The sequence below is a fragment of the Amphiura filiformis genome, chromosome 18 (genome assembly GCF_039555335.1).
Source record: "Amphiura filiformis chromosome 18, Afil_fr2py, whole genome shotgun sequence".
In the NCBI taxonomy this organism is placed as follows: domain Eukaryota; kingdom Metazoa; phylum Echinodermata; class Ophiuroidea; order Amphilepidida; family Amphiuridae; genus Amphiura; species Amphiura filiformis.
The window spans coordinates 64,534,855-64,549,949 of NC_092645.1; positions in this window are offsets into that span (position 1 = coordinate 64,534,855).

The following is a 15,095-nucleotide window of genomic DNA, read 5'->3' on the forward strand; positions in this document are numbered from 1 at the left end:
AAAAGGGGGAAACTATATAAAAAGGGGGAAATTCGAAAAGGGGTAAATTATATGAAAAGGGGGAAATAAAAAGGGGAAAAATGGGGGAAATTCGAAAAGGGGGAAACTATATGAAAAGGGGGCAATTCGAAAATGGGGAAACTATATGAAAAGGGGGAAATTCGAAAAGGGGAACTATTTGAAAAGGGGGAAAGTCGAAAAGGGGAACTATTTGAAAAGGGGAAAGTCGAAAAGGGGAACTATTTGAAAAGGGTGAAAGTTAAAAGGGGGAAATATTTGAAAAAGGGGGAAAGTATTTCGCAAAAAGGGGGAAACTGAAAATTTGGGGAGATGAATTATAAAAGGGGGAGTTTGGCGGAGATCAGACACCGTAGGAATTGGAACAATAATAGCTTTTTTCCACTGACTGGGCACTATTCCCTCTCGAAAAGAACTATTGAGAATGTCTGTGAGTGGGATGCTAAGTTCATAAGCAAACTTTATATACTTCATTAATATATTCTTGTTCATTGATTGGTTAAAAGTGGATCACATGACCAAAAATAGTTCTACCATCAGTACTCCTATCCGTAAATAGTACCTCTAAGCCGTAAATAGTATTTGCAATGTCCCGGATGAGCCGTAAATAGTACCTCCAAGCCGTAAATAGTACTTTTGACCATGCCTTCCGCGTGCGCGCATTTGATGCGACGGAACAGTTCACGCACGCGAACCTGCCATTGCGTGATTTCGCGCTGCTGCAATTGGTTAGTCCGATTTTAGCCTATTCGATTTTTTTGAAGGGTAAAATATAGGTTGTGCTTAATTGGTCGTGCTTTTCACTCAGGATAGAAGCTGGAGAGCCAAAACGTCAAATAATTTTCTTTTAACCAATCAATGAACAAAGAACATATTAATGAAGTATATAAAACAAATATATACTGCCTTTATTCGAAGTTCTGGTTAAAACTATGGTCCCTCGTTGAGATCAATTAATACTATTTTCCTTCGGGGCTGTGCCCCTCAGGAAAATAGTACTATTGATCTCACCTCGGGCCCATAGTTTTAACCAGAACCTCTCATGGCAGTATATATTTGTATAATATAAACGGCGCAAATTGCCACAGCTGACACACCACGCGGAAGTCTGTTCGGACGAACTTTCACCCACCTGCATTCGAGTTGGTCAGGAACAATGATGTCTGTAATGGGAGATGATGGAATATCCTCCTTTACGTAAATTGCTACGCCTCCCCCGCGCTGATGTTCACGGTGTTTTGAAAACATTGTGTAACCACCAAAGTTCAACTGATGTTCGGGGATGTTATAACCAAGATTCAGTTATCACAGCTATATCCACCTGATTTTGATCAAAAATTACAGCAGTTTCATCAAATTTATTGCCAAGCGACTGGGCATTGGTCATAAAAATTGTGGGCAAACTGTGGGCAAACTGTGTCGTGAGGACTTGCTATTGGTAACCGTTCTGTTTTGTTCTCTGCTGGCATGGTTATCGATCAAAGGAATATTGGTTAAAGTTCTAGGACGAAAGTCAACAGATGGTTGTACGTACTCATCATGGTAATCAGAAACTGATTGTGAAACATGTTCATGGTCAGATGTAAAAAGGGCAAGGAGCCCATTTTCTACCAAAATTCAGCCCGATCATGGGCCAAAATAGTGAAAAATACTATTTTTTTGCGCGCTACACGCGCACATTGTAAAGATAAAGCCATTTCCATCCTGATAATGGGCGAAAATAGTGTAGTACCAAATTTTTCCGCGGTACGCACGCACATTGTCCCAATAAAGCCTTTTTTGAAGCTCGAAGACATGCAGTCTCTATGTAAAGCTCTATGTATTGTACGATGCAAATGAAACTATTTTCGTCTGTGCCCCTGAAATTTTATTTTGCCCCCCCGACCAAAAAAGCTGGCTACGCCCCTGTATACTTGTCCAGGTTGGAAAGGTATTTAACATCACAAAGGTATCAAACAATCATGCAGACAATATTTACAGTGCACGTAAAAATCCAACAGTTATGAAGCTAGTATAGATGACGATGGCCTGTTGCTGTTGACTGCAGTCGTCAAGTCGTGATATGACCTGAAGTTTGGATCTCTTGGTCTATTTACGATGATCTTCCCACTATTGATGAGAGTCCAGAGACATGGTGTTGAAATGCTGTTTGCGTTAGCATTAATTTAGACCCTCCCTCGGGTCCATGGAGAACGACTGGTAATGTAGATTACATTGCATTAAAAATCAACCCAATACATGGACCCTCCCAGTCTGTAAGCAATTTGCCCTCCAGCTCCCACAAAATGCTGGGAGTTCACTTTTACGGATTTGGAGTCACGCAATCTTTCTATATACCACGTCCATGTTTTCACTACATTAACGTTTGTGTAAGCGACTAAAACAAAGATATTGTATCCGACCAATCAACGCAGCTTGGCAGCGCGGGGATATTTGAAAAGGCTTCCCTAGCTAAATAATGTGCAATCATTTGCAAACCGCACGCGATAATATACGCAATATGGACAATATGCCTAAGTCCGAGTCGAGTGGTTGCCTTTTATTATTGCGCGTACCATGGGTCTATCAGACGCGTGCCACTTGAGCTCAATACCTCTCAGTTGTTGACAAGTGTCCCATCCGATCTTGCGTCACATCCCGCGGCATAGCTTTGTGCTACCATATTTGAATTGAAACTGGGGCGGGGCTTTCGTAATTGACATCGGAAACAACGTGCTTCGTTGAACGAATATTTGGAAGGGAGATCTCTAACAAATTGGACCAGTCTCGGAATCAGCGCTCAATGTACTTTCGCGTTCACTTATAATACGAGTATATTTCTATATTGCTGCATATGGTTGACTGTGGTGGGTGTAATTAGTGGCGTCGATTTGTGGATGAAGAGGAATGGGTTTTTGGCATTGAAGAAAATAAGGGGGGGGGTTACAGGACTTTGGCATTTTTTTCATAGGGCATTATGTAATTATTTATTGTTACATTATCCAGAGATGGAACCGAACCGAGACTGGGGGCCAGTCTAGCATTAATTGTGCTATGCTAGGTAGGCCTAGACTGGAAGCTCAGGAAATATAAGCTGAAATAGGTTCCAACATCTGACCGTCCTATAGCTTTATCAATGTTTATACTAGGACTTTGTCACATTAGCTCACCGTGGTGCTGCTCTGGATGTCATGTAGGAGAGGGCAGTCACTGAAAATGGGTGACTCCCCTCCCCTCCTCTTATCTTCTCTTTATTTCTCCTCTCCTCCTCTTCTCTTCTCGTCAGTCTTCATGTCTCTTCTCCTCTCATCTCTTCCCCTCTCCTCTCTTCATTTCTTTTCTCCTCTCCACCTCTTCTCGTCATTTCTCCTCTCCTCTCATCTTCATTTCTCCTCTTCATTTCTCCTTTTTTGTTTTGGCACCCTTACACTTTGGTCCCCCAAATGGCTTCAATTGTGACTTCATTTTTCAACTACTGAGGGGGAACATTCAAGTGCCCCTTGTGGCTTCTGTTTAGGACCCGTGCACTTTTTGCTTTAAGGTGGTACTACACCTTCTCAAAAATAACAGTGGCATACCGTGGCCGCCGCAACCCCGGGGGGCTGAAGAAGAAACAATTTTGCCGCCCCTTCCTTAACAGCCCGAAAAGGTTGACCCAATTTTTTCACGGTCGTTTGAAAAAGTGAAGAGCAAAAAAAAAAAAAAAAAAGGGTTTTAGGCGCTAGCAACCTTTTTCAAATTTTGTTATGATTTTTCAATTTTTGGCGCCCTTTTTTCTTTGCTAATTAGTTTGGCCGCCCCCTTCGTTTTTTGCCGCCCCTGTTTTTGCCGCCCCTTCTTCTTCCGCCGCCCTTTCGTTTTTGCCGCCCCCTTCTTTGACCCCGAGGGGCTAGCGCCCCCAAAGCCCCCCAAAAAAAAAATACGCGCATGAATAACTACACACTGGTAACAAAAGTTATGTTTATTGTAGGGGCAAGGAATCCAATTACTTCACTGGAAATTTCAGTGATTCAAGACAAGTGGTTCATTATATAATGTTAAGAAATGAGGTACATTCTAGCGGTAGGCCTACCTCTTTTCTTATCATAAGTAACGTATTATACCGTTTGTCTTGAGTCACTGAAATTCTAGTGTAGTACTAGTAACGGGATGCCTTGCCCCTATAATATACATAACTTTTGTTACCAGTGTGTAGTTATTTTTTTGAGAAAAATTTCAAAATAGTCACAAATTTATTAGGGGGTGTACGTAGTCGATCAAGGAATAACAAAATACAATTGTTTGACAAATGGCTTCAATTGTCCCTTTATTTTCATCAATTTTTCAAACTTGTTCCAGCTGAAATTTTACACAATAATACTACTAATAGGACAAAAACCTACAAAAATGGTCCACCACTACAATAATTGCATGGACCTTCATTTTGAAAATGTTTCCAAATATTAAATCCCCGCTCAGCTCAGACACCGGCCCCTGCGTTGCACAGGTGCGCCATGTTTATACCTATATTATGGTGCATGTAAATCCCCCCCCCCCCAAACAATCAGTGCCTGGAGACGCCCTTGTTGTCCTACAAACACAACAAATTTGGCCGATTCCAATAAAAAGTTGGGAAATGCAGTGGCGTAGCCAGGGGAAGCTCCCCTGTGAGAAGTCCCCCCTTGCCCTCCCCCATGCTGGCTGCCCTGATATAGCCCATTTTTGATCATTTTCGTCAAAGTTGGCCCCCCCCCCCTGGAAATTTGCCTCCCCCCGAACAAGTCCTAGCTACGTATACGCCACTGGGACAAACATGCCAAAAAATTAGGTTCGAAACAAATTAGCCAGACCAATTGATGCATTATAGTTTGTGCTAGTATTGAGTAGGCCTATAGATTGAAATAGTTTTATAGGCTACTGCAAACACTTCTTGTGTTTTAGTTTTGATTGTCAAAAGAAATTAACACCATGCATTTTTTCTCATAATCATGGTTATCAATCAAAGGCCCTGCCGATTGAGAAATTTGTCGCGAAGGAGCCTTGGTGGGGAAACAGGGCCGATTTCATCTTCAAGCGGTCCGAAAGATGCTGAATTCCATTCTGTCCGTTTCGATTTAACCCCTTCCCGCTACCACCACTGGTTACGTACTGGTAACGCCATACAACACTGAGTTAAAACGTATGTCTCAGATCCTAATGCATAACAGATCTACTGCCATATAGACTTAGTTTGTCGAGAAGGACCAACGACTGGAGGTTTATGCCGCCAGCATACTTTCCTGCCGCTTGCCGCTGCGGCAAGCGGCAGGGCGTTTCCACCAATGACAAGCCTTGATTGTATCTGTTTGTCTGCAATGCGCGTGCGCCACGCCGCTCAGCGGCAAGCGGCAGGGTAGTGTGAAACCAGCTTTAGTGTGACAAACAACACCATCAAATCGACTTCAGATCGACAGCAGTCAAGTTAGCTAAGGCGTTCGACTATTGGGCGAGAGGTTGCGGGTTCGAACCCTCGCGGTGGCTTAGTATGCTTTCGTGGAAAAATTGAGTTAGCTTGAAATTCCCCTGGACAAGGAACTTACTGCTAATTGTCTCGTTGTAACCCGTACGAAACTCGGGGAGCTGATCCTGGTTGCGAAGGTCAATTTGTGGAATGTCTAGGGCGTGCGCTCTTGAAGCTGCAAAGTCCCTGAGTTGTTGTTTAACGGTTTATGGAATGATGTGGGGCCGTAGTGGTGAGCGACAACCTGTAGTGTAAAGTTTGCTGAGGCTTGTGGCTTGTTTTTTTTTCATCTAGAGCTCAACAGTCTCATCATCAGAAGGCACATGATGTGATTGTTGATCAGCCAATACAAACGCACAATCTGTATCGCATTTCTCCAAGGTATCACCATGTACGGTATTATTGTTCTGCTCAACAGGTAGCCATGGTACACGAGTCTGATTATTGGACGCCAGAATCTCTATGCTTGAAGAAATGTGTCTTTCATCCGTCAGCTTATGAGACCCTTCACCAACGGCTTCCATGATATCAGTTGCATCATCTTCAGGGAACTCAATTGCAATGGCAGGCTTCTTGTCGTCGTGCTCAGAGCCCGTAACCTCTCGATCTATGCTTGAAGGAAGGGGCTCCACATCAAGTTCATCAACCAACTTGAAAGATCCTTCATCAACGGTTTCCATGACACTATCGGTTGCATCCGCTTCAGGGAACTCAATTGCAACGGCTGGCTTCTTGTCTTCATGCTCAGAGTCCGAAGCCTCTTGTTCTATGCTTGAAGGAAGGGTCTCTTCATCAACCAACTTTACAGATTCTTCATCAACAGCTTCCATGACCTCTGGTTCTATGCTTGGAGGAAGGGGTTTCACATCAGCCAACTTACAAGATGCTCCATCAACGACTTTGGCGATATTGTCACTAACATCAATTTGATCCGCTTTATCTATCTCCCCTGATTCTGGGAACTCGACTACAACGGTAGACTCACATCCTTCTTGTTCCACCCATATGGAAAGTAATTGCTCATCAGAGGATACTCCAAAATCAGATCCCTTAACCTCTTGCTCTATGCTTGAAGAAAGGGGCTCAGCCAACTTACAGGATCCATCATCGATGTCTGTCGTGACACTGTCAGTTGCATACGCTTCAGGGAACTCGTTTGCAACAGTTGGCTTCTTTTCTTTGTGCTCAGAGTCCGTAACCTCTCGTTCCAAGCTTGAAGGAAGGGCCTCTTCATCAGTCAATTTAAAAGATCCTTCATCAACGACTGTTTCCATGACACTATCAGCTGCAACCACTTCAGGGAAATCAACTGCAACGGCTGGCTCCTTATCTTTGCGCTCAGATTCCGTAACTTGCGCTATGCTTGGAAGACGGGTCTCTTCATTAGCCAAATTACAGGAGCCATCATCAATATCCTTCATGACGTTATCGGTCGCATCTGTTCCATTTCCTTTGGGGGATACAACCACAACCGTTGAATCCGTGTCTTCTTGCTCAAGGCCAATCTCATTGGACGCTCCAGCATCAAATTCCGTAACCATCTGCGACATGCTTGAAGGAAGGGTCTCTTCATCAGTCAACTTACACAAACCATCATCAATATCCGTCATGACGTAGTAAGTCGCATTCGTTTCATTGGTCTCTCCTTCAGGGGACTCAACTGCAACTGTTGAATCCATGTCTTTTTGCTCTAAGCCTATGGAATGCGGCTTCTCATCGGAAACTTCAGATTCCTTACGCGCATCTGCTTTGTTTAGTTCCTCCTTATGGTCTGGATCATCTTCTACATTTGCCTCGACGTTTTGTTCGGAGCCTAAAATTGACGGTAGAAATTTATCATCGCGAGTGACACATTCGCCATCGGAATTCATTCGCTCTGCAGTCAACGAAACTTCCCGGCTAAACTTGTCTTCGTGAATACTTTGTCGATCATCTTTTTGTCGATCATCTTGCAAATTTGACTCCGAGTCCTGTTCAACTTTTACAGGTGGTAGATTATTATCAGAAGAGGCGCATGCGCCATCACAGGAGTTCTTTCGCTCCGGCATGAATGTTTCCACATGGCTATGATCTTCTTGATTTGAAATTGGTCGACCATCTTCATAACACGCCTCTTGCTGTATTATATTTGATGGTAGGAGAGACCCTGAGGTGTCATCTGTCATTGTACAAGCACCATCTGTAGTCGACTTCCTCTTTGTCAAATCTTGGACTTCGTCTTCACTGATAGGTTCCCGGTGTTCTTGCCAGCTCAATTCTTTTTCAGTAAGTTCATATGGTGGAGACGGAAATGGGGGATCATCTGGCATTGCACATGCACCACGTGCATCATCGTCATCTAAGCCGCCTTGTTGAGAGTACCCGTGTTTTCCTGCAACACCTTCGTCTGTAAATGGAGAAAACGCAGAAGATCGTAAGTTCATAAATAAAATAAAATCCCGAAAAGCGTCCATGTTATTAGAGAGTACCGGTAGATGAAATTGGGCATTTCCAGTTGAAATCCATACACCCCCTGCGTGAAACTACCTTTAATCCTCAACACAGGGTGTATGAATTTCAAATGGGTTACCTGGGGGAGTATTGTGTCCTCAACGGACGGAATATGGGTAAATTGGTACTTCATCACTAAAATTTGACTCCATTTGATATGTACACCCTCTGTGTCGGAGATTACGGTCTTCCATAGCGGTGGATGGATTTCAACTTAAATAGCCCAATAAGGACAAAACAAATGTTTCCTTCGTTTGTTTTTTATTTGTGTATAGCCTTATATTGACATTAGTATTATGAGATACGCATCTGATATATTTGGAGTGGAGTGGGGTGTGTGGGTATGCATAGGAGTGGTTTAGATTTCAGGCATAGCTATAGAATACCCATCTCACCTCCCAACACACACCCATCCAGGGCTCATTGGGTTAGGGTTAGGGTTAGTGGGTTAGGGTTAGGGTTAGGGTTAGGGTTAGGCACCCTGAGACAGGTATTCTATAGACCACTAAGCATTAAAAATTTTAAATGAACAGAACTTTGGCTAAATTTGGATTGGTCATGATTAGTAATATCAAATCCTGCAAGTGTACCACAGATGGGAGAGATCGAGTATTTTTTAATGATTTTAAGCAGCCTTTTCTATACAGAAACACTGGCATGATTTTAATTAGGTAATTCCCAGACATCATAGACTTCAAGGGCCAGTCGTAAAAAATAATGACGGTCAACCTATATTTTTACCCACCCAGAGGGATCAGGCTAGGGCTCATTTCAATCACCATACCTGTCGCTAAGATCTGAGTCGCTCTTGCGAAGAAAAAATGACGTTTTCTTCAGGCAAATTTAGTACATATCTTTATGGGGATTTATTTGGTGGTATGAGATCTGCAGTGTCCATATGCGCTCGCACACGTCTATTAATTTCGCATCTGTACTTACGTTTCTCTATTCTGCACCGTCTCTATTACACACTTACCAAGTTTTATATCCGCGAGGCTCAGCTTTCTTTCATCATCATCCACTTCGGAATCACTCGGCTCGCTCTCGGCTCCCACTCCTCGACTTCGTTCTACAGCCAGAATCGCGTCTAGTTGTCGACTTTGATGAATTTCTTCTGATATTTTCTCTAGATTCTTGAGAGCCTGACGGTAGTGTCTCTTCTCTGCAGCCACTTGGCTTTGTAAGGCTTCCACACGGCTCTTCATGCCTTCGAGACGGTGGTAAAATGACTCACGCAGTTCGAAGTAATGGCTGTAAAGAAAGAGTGAAATACACAAATAAAATATTGGTTTGTGTTGGTATTAGTAGTCCGATTATTCTTAGTGGAGAAGGAAAACAACGAAAGTCAGAGCGAGAAAGGAGATGGGAGGGAGAGACATGGGGGGGGGACATGGGGAATGAAAAAGAATGGAGGAAACATAGCTAGAAAGGCGAGAAAGAGGAAGATTAAGGAGAGATAAGAGAGAGTATAGACAAGAGGAGAAGAGAGAGGACAGGAGAGAAGAGATAGGGAGGGGGGACTTTCCTCGTGAAAGAGAATGCACAAATCAACCCAACCTGTCAACCCAGAGAACTGAGTATATAAGTTTCAGGAGAATGGAGGAAACATATAGCTAGAGAGACACAGAGAGGAAGAGGAGAGACAAGGGAGAACAGGGACACGAGAGGGGAGATACAGGGGCGGGACGGAAAAAGAATGTAGAAAACAGAGCTACAGAGGCAAGAGATAGGAAGAGGAGAGACAAGAGAGAGTATGGAAGCGAGGAGAAGTGAGAGAGATGAAGGGAGGGAAGAGACAGAGAGAGGTAAAGAGAATGAAGGAAACAGGTAGAGAGGCAAGATATTGAGAGGAAGAGGAGAGACAAGAGAGATTATGGACAGGGGGAGAGAGAGAGAGGATGGGAGAGAAGGGAAGAGAGAGAGGGAAAGAGAATGTAGGAAACATAGCTAGAGATGCATGAGTTTGAGAGGAATAGGAGAGACAAGAAAGAGTATGGACACGGGAGAGGGGGCGAGAGAAAGGGAGATAAATGAGAGGGATCCCCCCCGGATAGCAGACCCTTATATGGCATTTTTGTATTTGAATGTTATTAACAAAATGTCCGATTCGCCACGATTATTTCTGCAAATATTCGGAAGGTGCGGCTTATACATGTTATAAGCGGTTTATAATCCAAATTTACGGTATCGGTACACATACCCTGACTTGGCGATGGACTTTCGTAATTTCTTACTGAGTTGTTCCACACGCTTCTGTGCCGCTATGTATTTACGTGAGCGATCTTGATGATCCTTCTCCGTCCGAATCTTCTCTTTCTCTGACGCATTCAGCTGTAAAATAATAATTGACATTTTCGGTAAATCCCATAAGTCCTTTCGTGCATATGTGTTCATCGATTAGCGAACATCGTTACTGTGCATTTAAAAGCCGTGAAGTGCGTAGTAACGATGTGCGCATCGGCGTGACGACATCCCACTACCCGCAAAGGCTTATGGGATTTACCGAAAAGGTCAATTAAATGATGCATTATAATTTGTACAAATGACTTTTTTTCCATCTCACTTCTTACTACCTGCTTGTGACCCTCTCGTTTTCTACTCTTCTCGAAACTATGGATCTTTAGGTTGGAGGCTAGGTTTAACACATGGTTAACACAGTCACTGAGTGAGCAAAGGAGGACTCGGAAGGGTCATGAAAGCGATGAAATAGGAATTATGGCATCTTTTAACGCAAGAATATCAAAAATAATTGAGACGGAATTGAAACAGGGGCGTAGCCAAGGGGGAGGGCAGATCCCCACCCCTTGTGGGATGCTAGATGTAATTGTCGCCAAATTCCCCTTGAAAGCTGCCCTGCCCCTCCCCCCACCATTTGCCCACCCTCTGGAAAATCCGCGGCTATGTCACAGTGCCCGCCCCCGTCCCCCTCCCATGACCCTAGTCTTAATCCATCAGTCCTTCAACTGCTACGCACGGTCATCAGGTTGTGCTTGCAGGTGAGCGAGAAACGGCCATTTTGGTCCGCCATGATGTTTAATAGTTTCGAGATCGAGGGGGGATCGAGGCCGAGGGACTCAGGCTACCCCTAGCACTTCCTCTCCTGCGATCCTACCTTACTGGTGGCGTGATTTAGCATCTCCTGCAGTGCCGAATCAAAGTCCCGTTTCTTGTTGGCTCCCTGCATTGATGCCTGTTCAGCAATGGCGATTGTTTCCTTCGCTGCTCGGAACATGCTCACTGCACGCTGATATTTCAGGGCCGCATCTTGTGCACTTTCGTGGGCCTATAGAATGGTAGAGAAAACCAGTAGTATAATAAGTTCTTATCATGGCTATATAATAATAGCTGGCCTATAAACATTTGACAATTCTGCACTTGACAATTTAGGCGGTTCACTTAAGTCTAACTTGATAGTGATGATAGTTGAGCTCTGTGAGCACTGGAGCTCTAGTTTACGCTGTTGTGCATTGGATGTAGACGGATGGGATGGAGAAGAGTTCTGGGAAGAGGAGGTAGTGGCGCCCACCCCAAATGAGTTGACCGTTTCAACTTCTGTTATGGTTCAATGGATGATCGGGATTTCGACTCCCATTTGAACTTCCGGCCCCGTGATTACAAAAGTCTAATGCCTCCCACTTCGAGGGAGGCATTTTCTTCTAAAATTGGGTTTCCCCGGCCCCTCCCCCGTAAGCATACTAAGAACAAAACAAATTACATACATATTAATTTTTATGCACTTTTTTCGATGTTGCCTCCCCATATTTCACTTTGCCCTCCAAGGGAGGTCTTGGGGCGGCACTTACCTGTATAGCAAGGTATACTCGGAGTCCTTTCCACTCCCGGGCATTTTCAGACTCTTAACTTTCGATTCGCATTTTAAAATTGGTTTCAGTTTGGTTTCGTCTTTGTGAAACGGTTAAAATACGTTTTAAAAACGTTGCCGTGTAACAGTTGAATTCTTGATATTTGCACCAAAACGTTTTAATAACGAATAGAGCGAGGTATTTTTTTAGTGCAAAATTAACCTTTCCCTGTTTTTTGAGGAAATAAGTTTCAAAGTGAAAATAAGTATATTTTCCGGTCTCTTTTTCATCAACTTTGAAATCTGGTATAATATAATTTTCGGGGTAAGTGTCCGGAATCCCAGCCGGCGCAGCCGCACATCCCAAAACCCAATCTCAAATCAAGAACACATAAAGAATTTCTTACGTATCTCTCTGCTTTCTTTGCTTCATGATATGGGTGTGCTTTGTGTATAGCTTTGATGCATTTCTTCCCTGTCTCAGTTAGTCTTTGAGACGATTCAGTTAACACGTGACGGAATCGGTGACGGATATCCTGGAGAAAAATCAATCAATCAATCAATCAATCAATCAATTAACGCATCAATCAAGCAAGCAAGAAATCAATCAATCAATCAATCGATCGATCGATCGATCAAAATCAATCAATCAAACAATCAGTCAGTCAGACAGTCAGTCAGTCAGTCCAGTCAGTAAGTCAGTCCAGTTAGTCAGTCAGTCAGTCCAGTCAGTCCAGTCAGTCCAGTCAGTCAGTCAGTCAGTCAGTCAATCAATCAATCAATCGATCAATCGGTCAATCAATCAATCAATCAATCAATCAATCAATCAATCTGTTCGTATAGATAAGCAGTTTCTAATAAATCTTAATCAAGCAATGTGTCATCGCAGATCAATATAGGAGTTTCTGGTTCTTTACACTATTATTCAATCGGGTATGATACCATGCTCATATTAATGTTGATCCACGCTTTCCGCATTCCGTCAGATCACATGACCTTACTGTAAAAAGTACCCAGTTCTAACTTGATCAGCCACAAGAGATCATTTCTCCCCTTTTCTGCCGACATATACATTTTAAATCACTTCCCCAACATATTGTGTCTACTAAACCACGATATGCAGAGCTTCAAGTGGGAAGTAACTTGGCGCCAACCTATCAGCGTTACCTAGTGATAAATAACTTCTGTTGATGCCTTGATTGGCTTTGATATATAAGAAAAGTATAGCTTATAGATTGACCAGAGATGAACACGACACCTGTTTTATTGTGTTTACTAAACCACGATATGCAGAGCTTCAAGCGGGAAGTAATTTGGCGCCAACCTATCAGTGTTACCTAGTAACAGATAACTGAGTATATCAAAGCCAATCAATGATGCCTTGATTGGCTTTGATATAAAACAATTAGCTTAGTTGGAGCAGGAATTGATCAGGGCACCTGTTTAATCGAACTACTGCAATATAATAGAGTAAAAATCATTTTAAGAATAAAATAAAAGAATATAACATACGTACATCTAATTCTCTCTCGAGTCTGTTGATTTCGGCTGAAGTGCTATTGAGCCGATCCAATTCGCCCTGTAAATGTAGAGGTTTCAAGAATAAGGTAGTCAAAATGGTATATGCACATTAGCAGATTTGATCAGTACAGTAACTAGGAGTTGCCAGAGGGGGTTTGTGGTTGAAGGGCGTCTTTCAAAGATGACAGTATTAGTCGAAAATGGTCTAAAAGAACAAAAATAACTATAAATTTGAAATATCACAGCGAAAGCATCCCAGGGGAGGGAGAAAGAAGGGGGACACCTTCCCTCAATACCCACCCTTTGCTAGACCATTGTTGCTATATTGTTCACAGCGTAACGACCTGGAATCATTTCAACGTACAAAATTGTAGGGCATATACAATAATGAGTTAGTCTGTAGTGTTTTTCCTTTTAGGTGACAACTTTAAGTGAACAGTAGGAAAGACTGTTTACAATGTATGTGCTTAAGAAGAGAGGGTGAGGTAGCTCACTTAACCCCCCCGGCCCCAAACAAAACAAAAACACACACCATCGGTGAGGTATTCGGTTTCGAAATCCCTACCTTTCTTTTCATATATTGCAGACAAGTTACGCAAATTATATTTACTCCACAATGAGGTTAATCGCTATCTGGGCGCAAACCCGTCAGCAGTCTCTCCAAGATGCTAGTTTCATTACATGCTGATGTTATGTCTCGATATGACCTACTTATTATGACCTCAAATATTTCCTCGTACAATGGATATTCCAGCTGAAATCCATACACCCCCTGTGAAAGACATGACCTTAACCTCCCACACAGGGAGTGTGAATTTCAAATGGGGCTACCTGAATGGGTGACTCTATTTGAAATCTACACCCCCTGTGTGGGAGATTAAAGTCATGTCTTCCATAGGGGGTGTATGGATTTCACCTAGAATGGTACAATGGGCTTACCTTGATTCTTGGATCTAACAGCTCTGAGGATGACATCTTGGATGCGATATGTTGAAGCTAAACAGCCACTTTTTGTGTTCAATGCGATACCTTTTCGCTTTTCTCTCTCTACGCGGACTGCAGACGACAAGTTTCAGAACAATTTTTGAAATTCAAAAATTTCAAAATTGTACATTTTCATGACCATATTTGGCATTAGCATGAAAAATGCATCAAAATGAGTACAAACAAGCCCAGTATTCTTGAGATATCTTTTGATATTTTGAGAAAATATCTCAAAACTTGGACTTTTTATGTTGAAGCCTATATGGCTAGAACACAGAGCATCAATATCGGTAGGCCAATACAAACCATGCATAGAGAAATCAGAAAACAATTATACAACGTCCTGTTTTTGTAAGCGGCAAAAAATATTCTTATCACATTCTTTCGGTATCGTACACGGTCATATACACAATTGCCAGAAAAAGAGCCCTATTCAGAAAACACATGTAGGCCTATTATAGTACTAAAATGAACTACTAAAGATTAGGCCTATCCATCCGAAATTAGCTCGAAGTCGACATGATGAGCAGCAACGTTTTGAGCTTGAGAAAAATAGTGTTTAAAATTGATATTGCTAAACACATTTTTGTAGTAATATGTTCAGGTGGCGTGTAGCAGATCTTCAATAAGAAAGGTCAACGTTTTTAAATGATGCACGGCTTTTTCTCCCAGCTACACACACTTTAAGTATTATTAGATTTTATAAAGTTTATAAAATATATTTAAAAAAATATCAATTTTTGATTATTTGCCATAAAATTTGTATTATATCCCGAATAAAAAAAATCTAAATTATTTGATATTATCAGGATATTCCTCGTA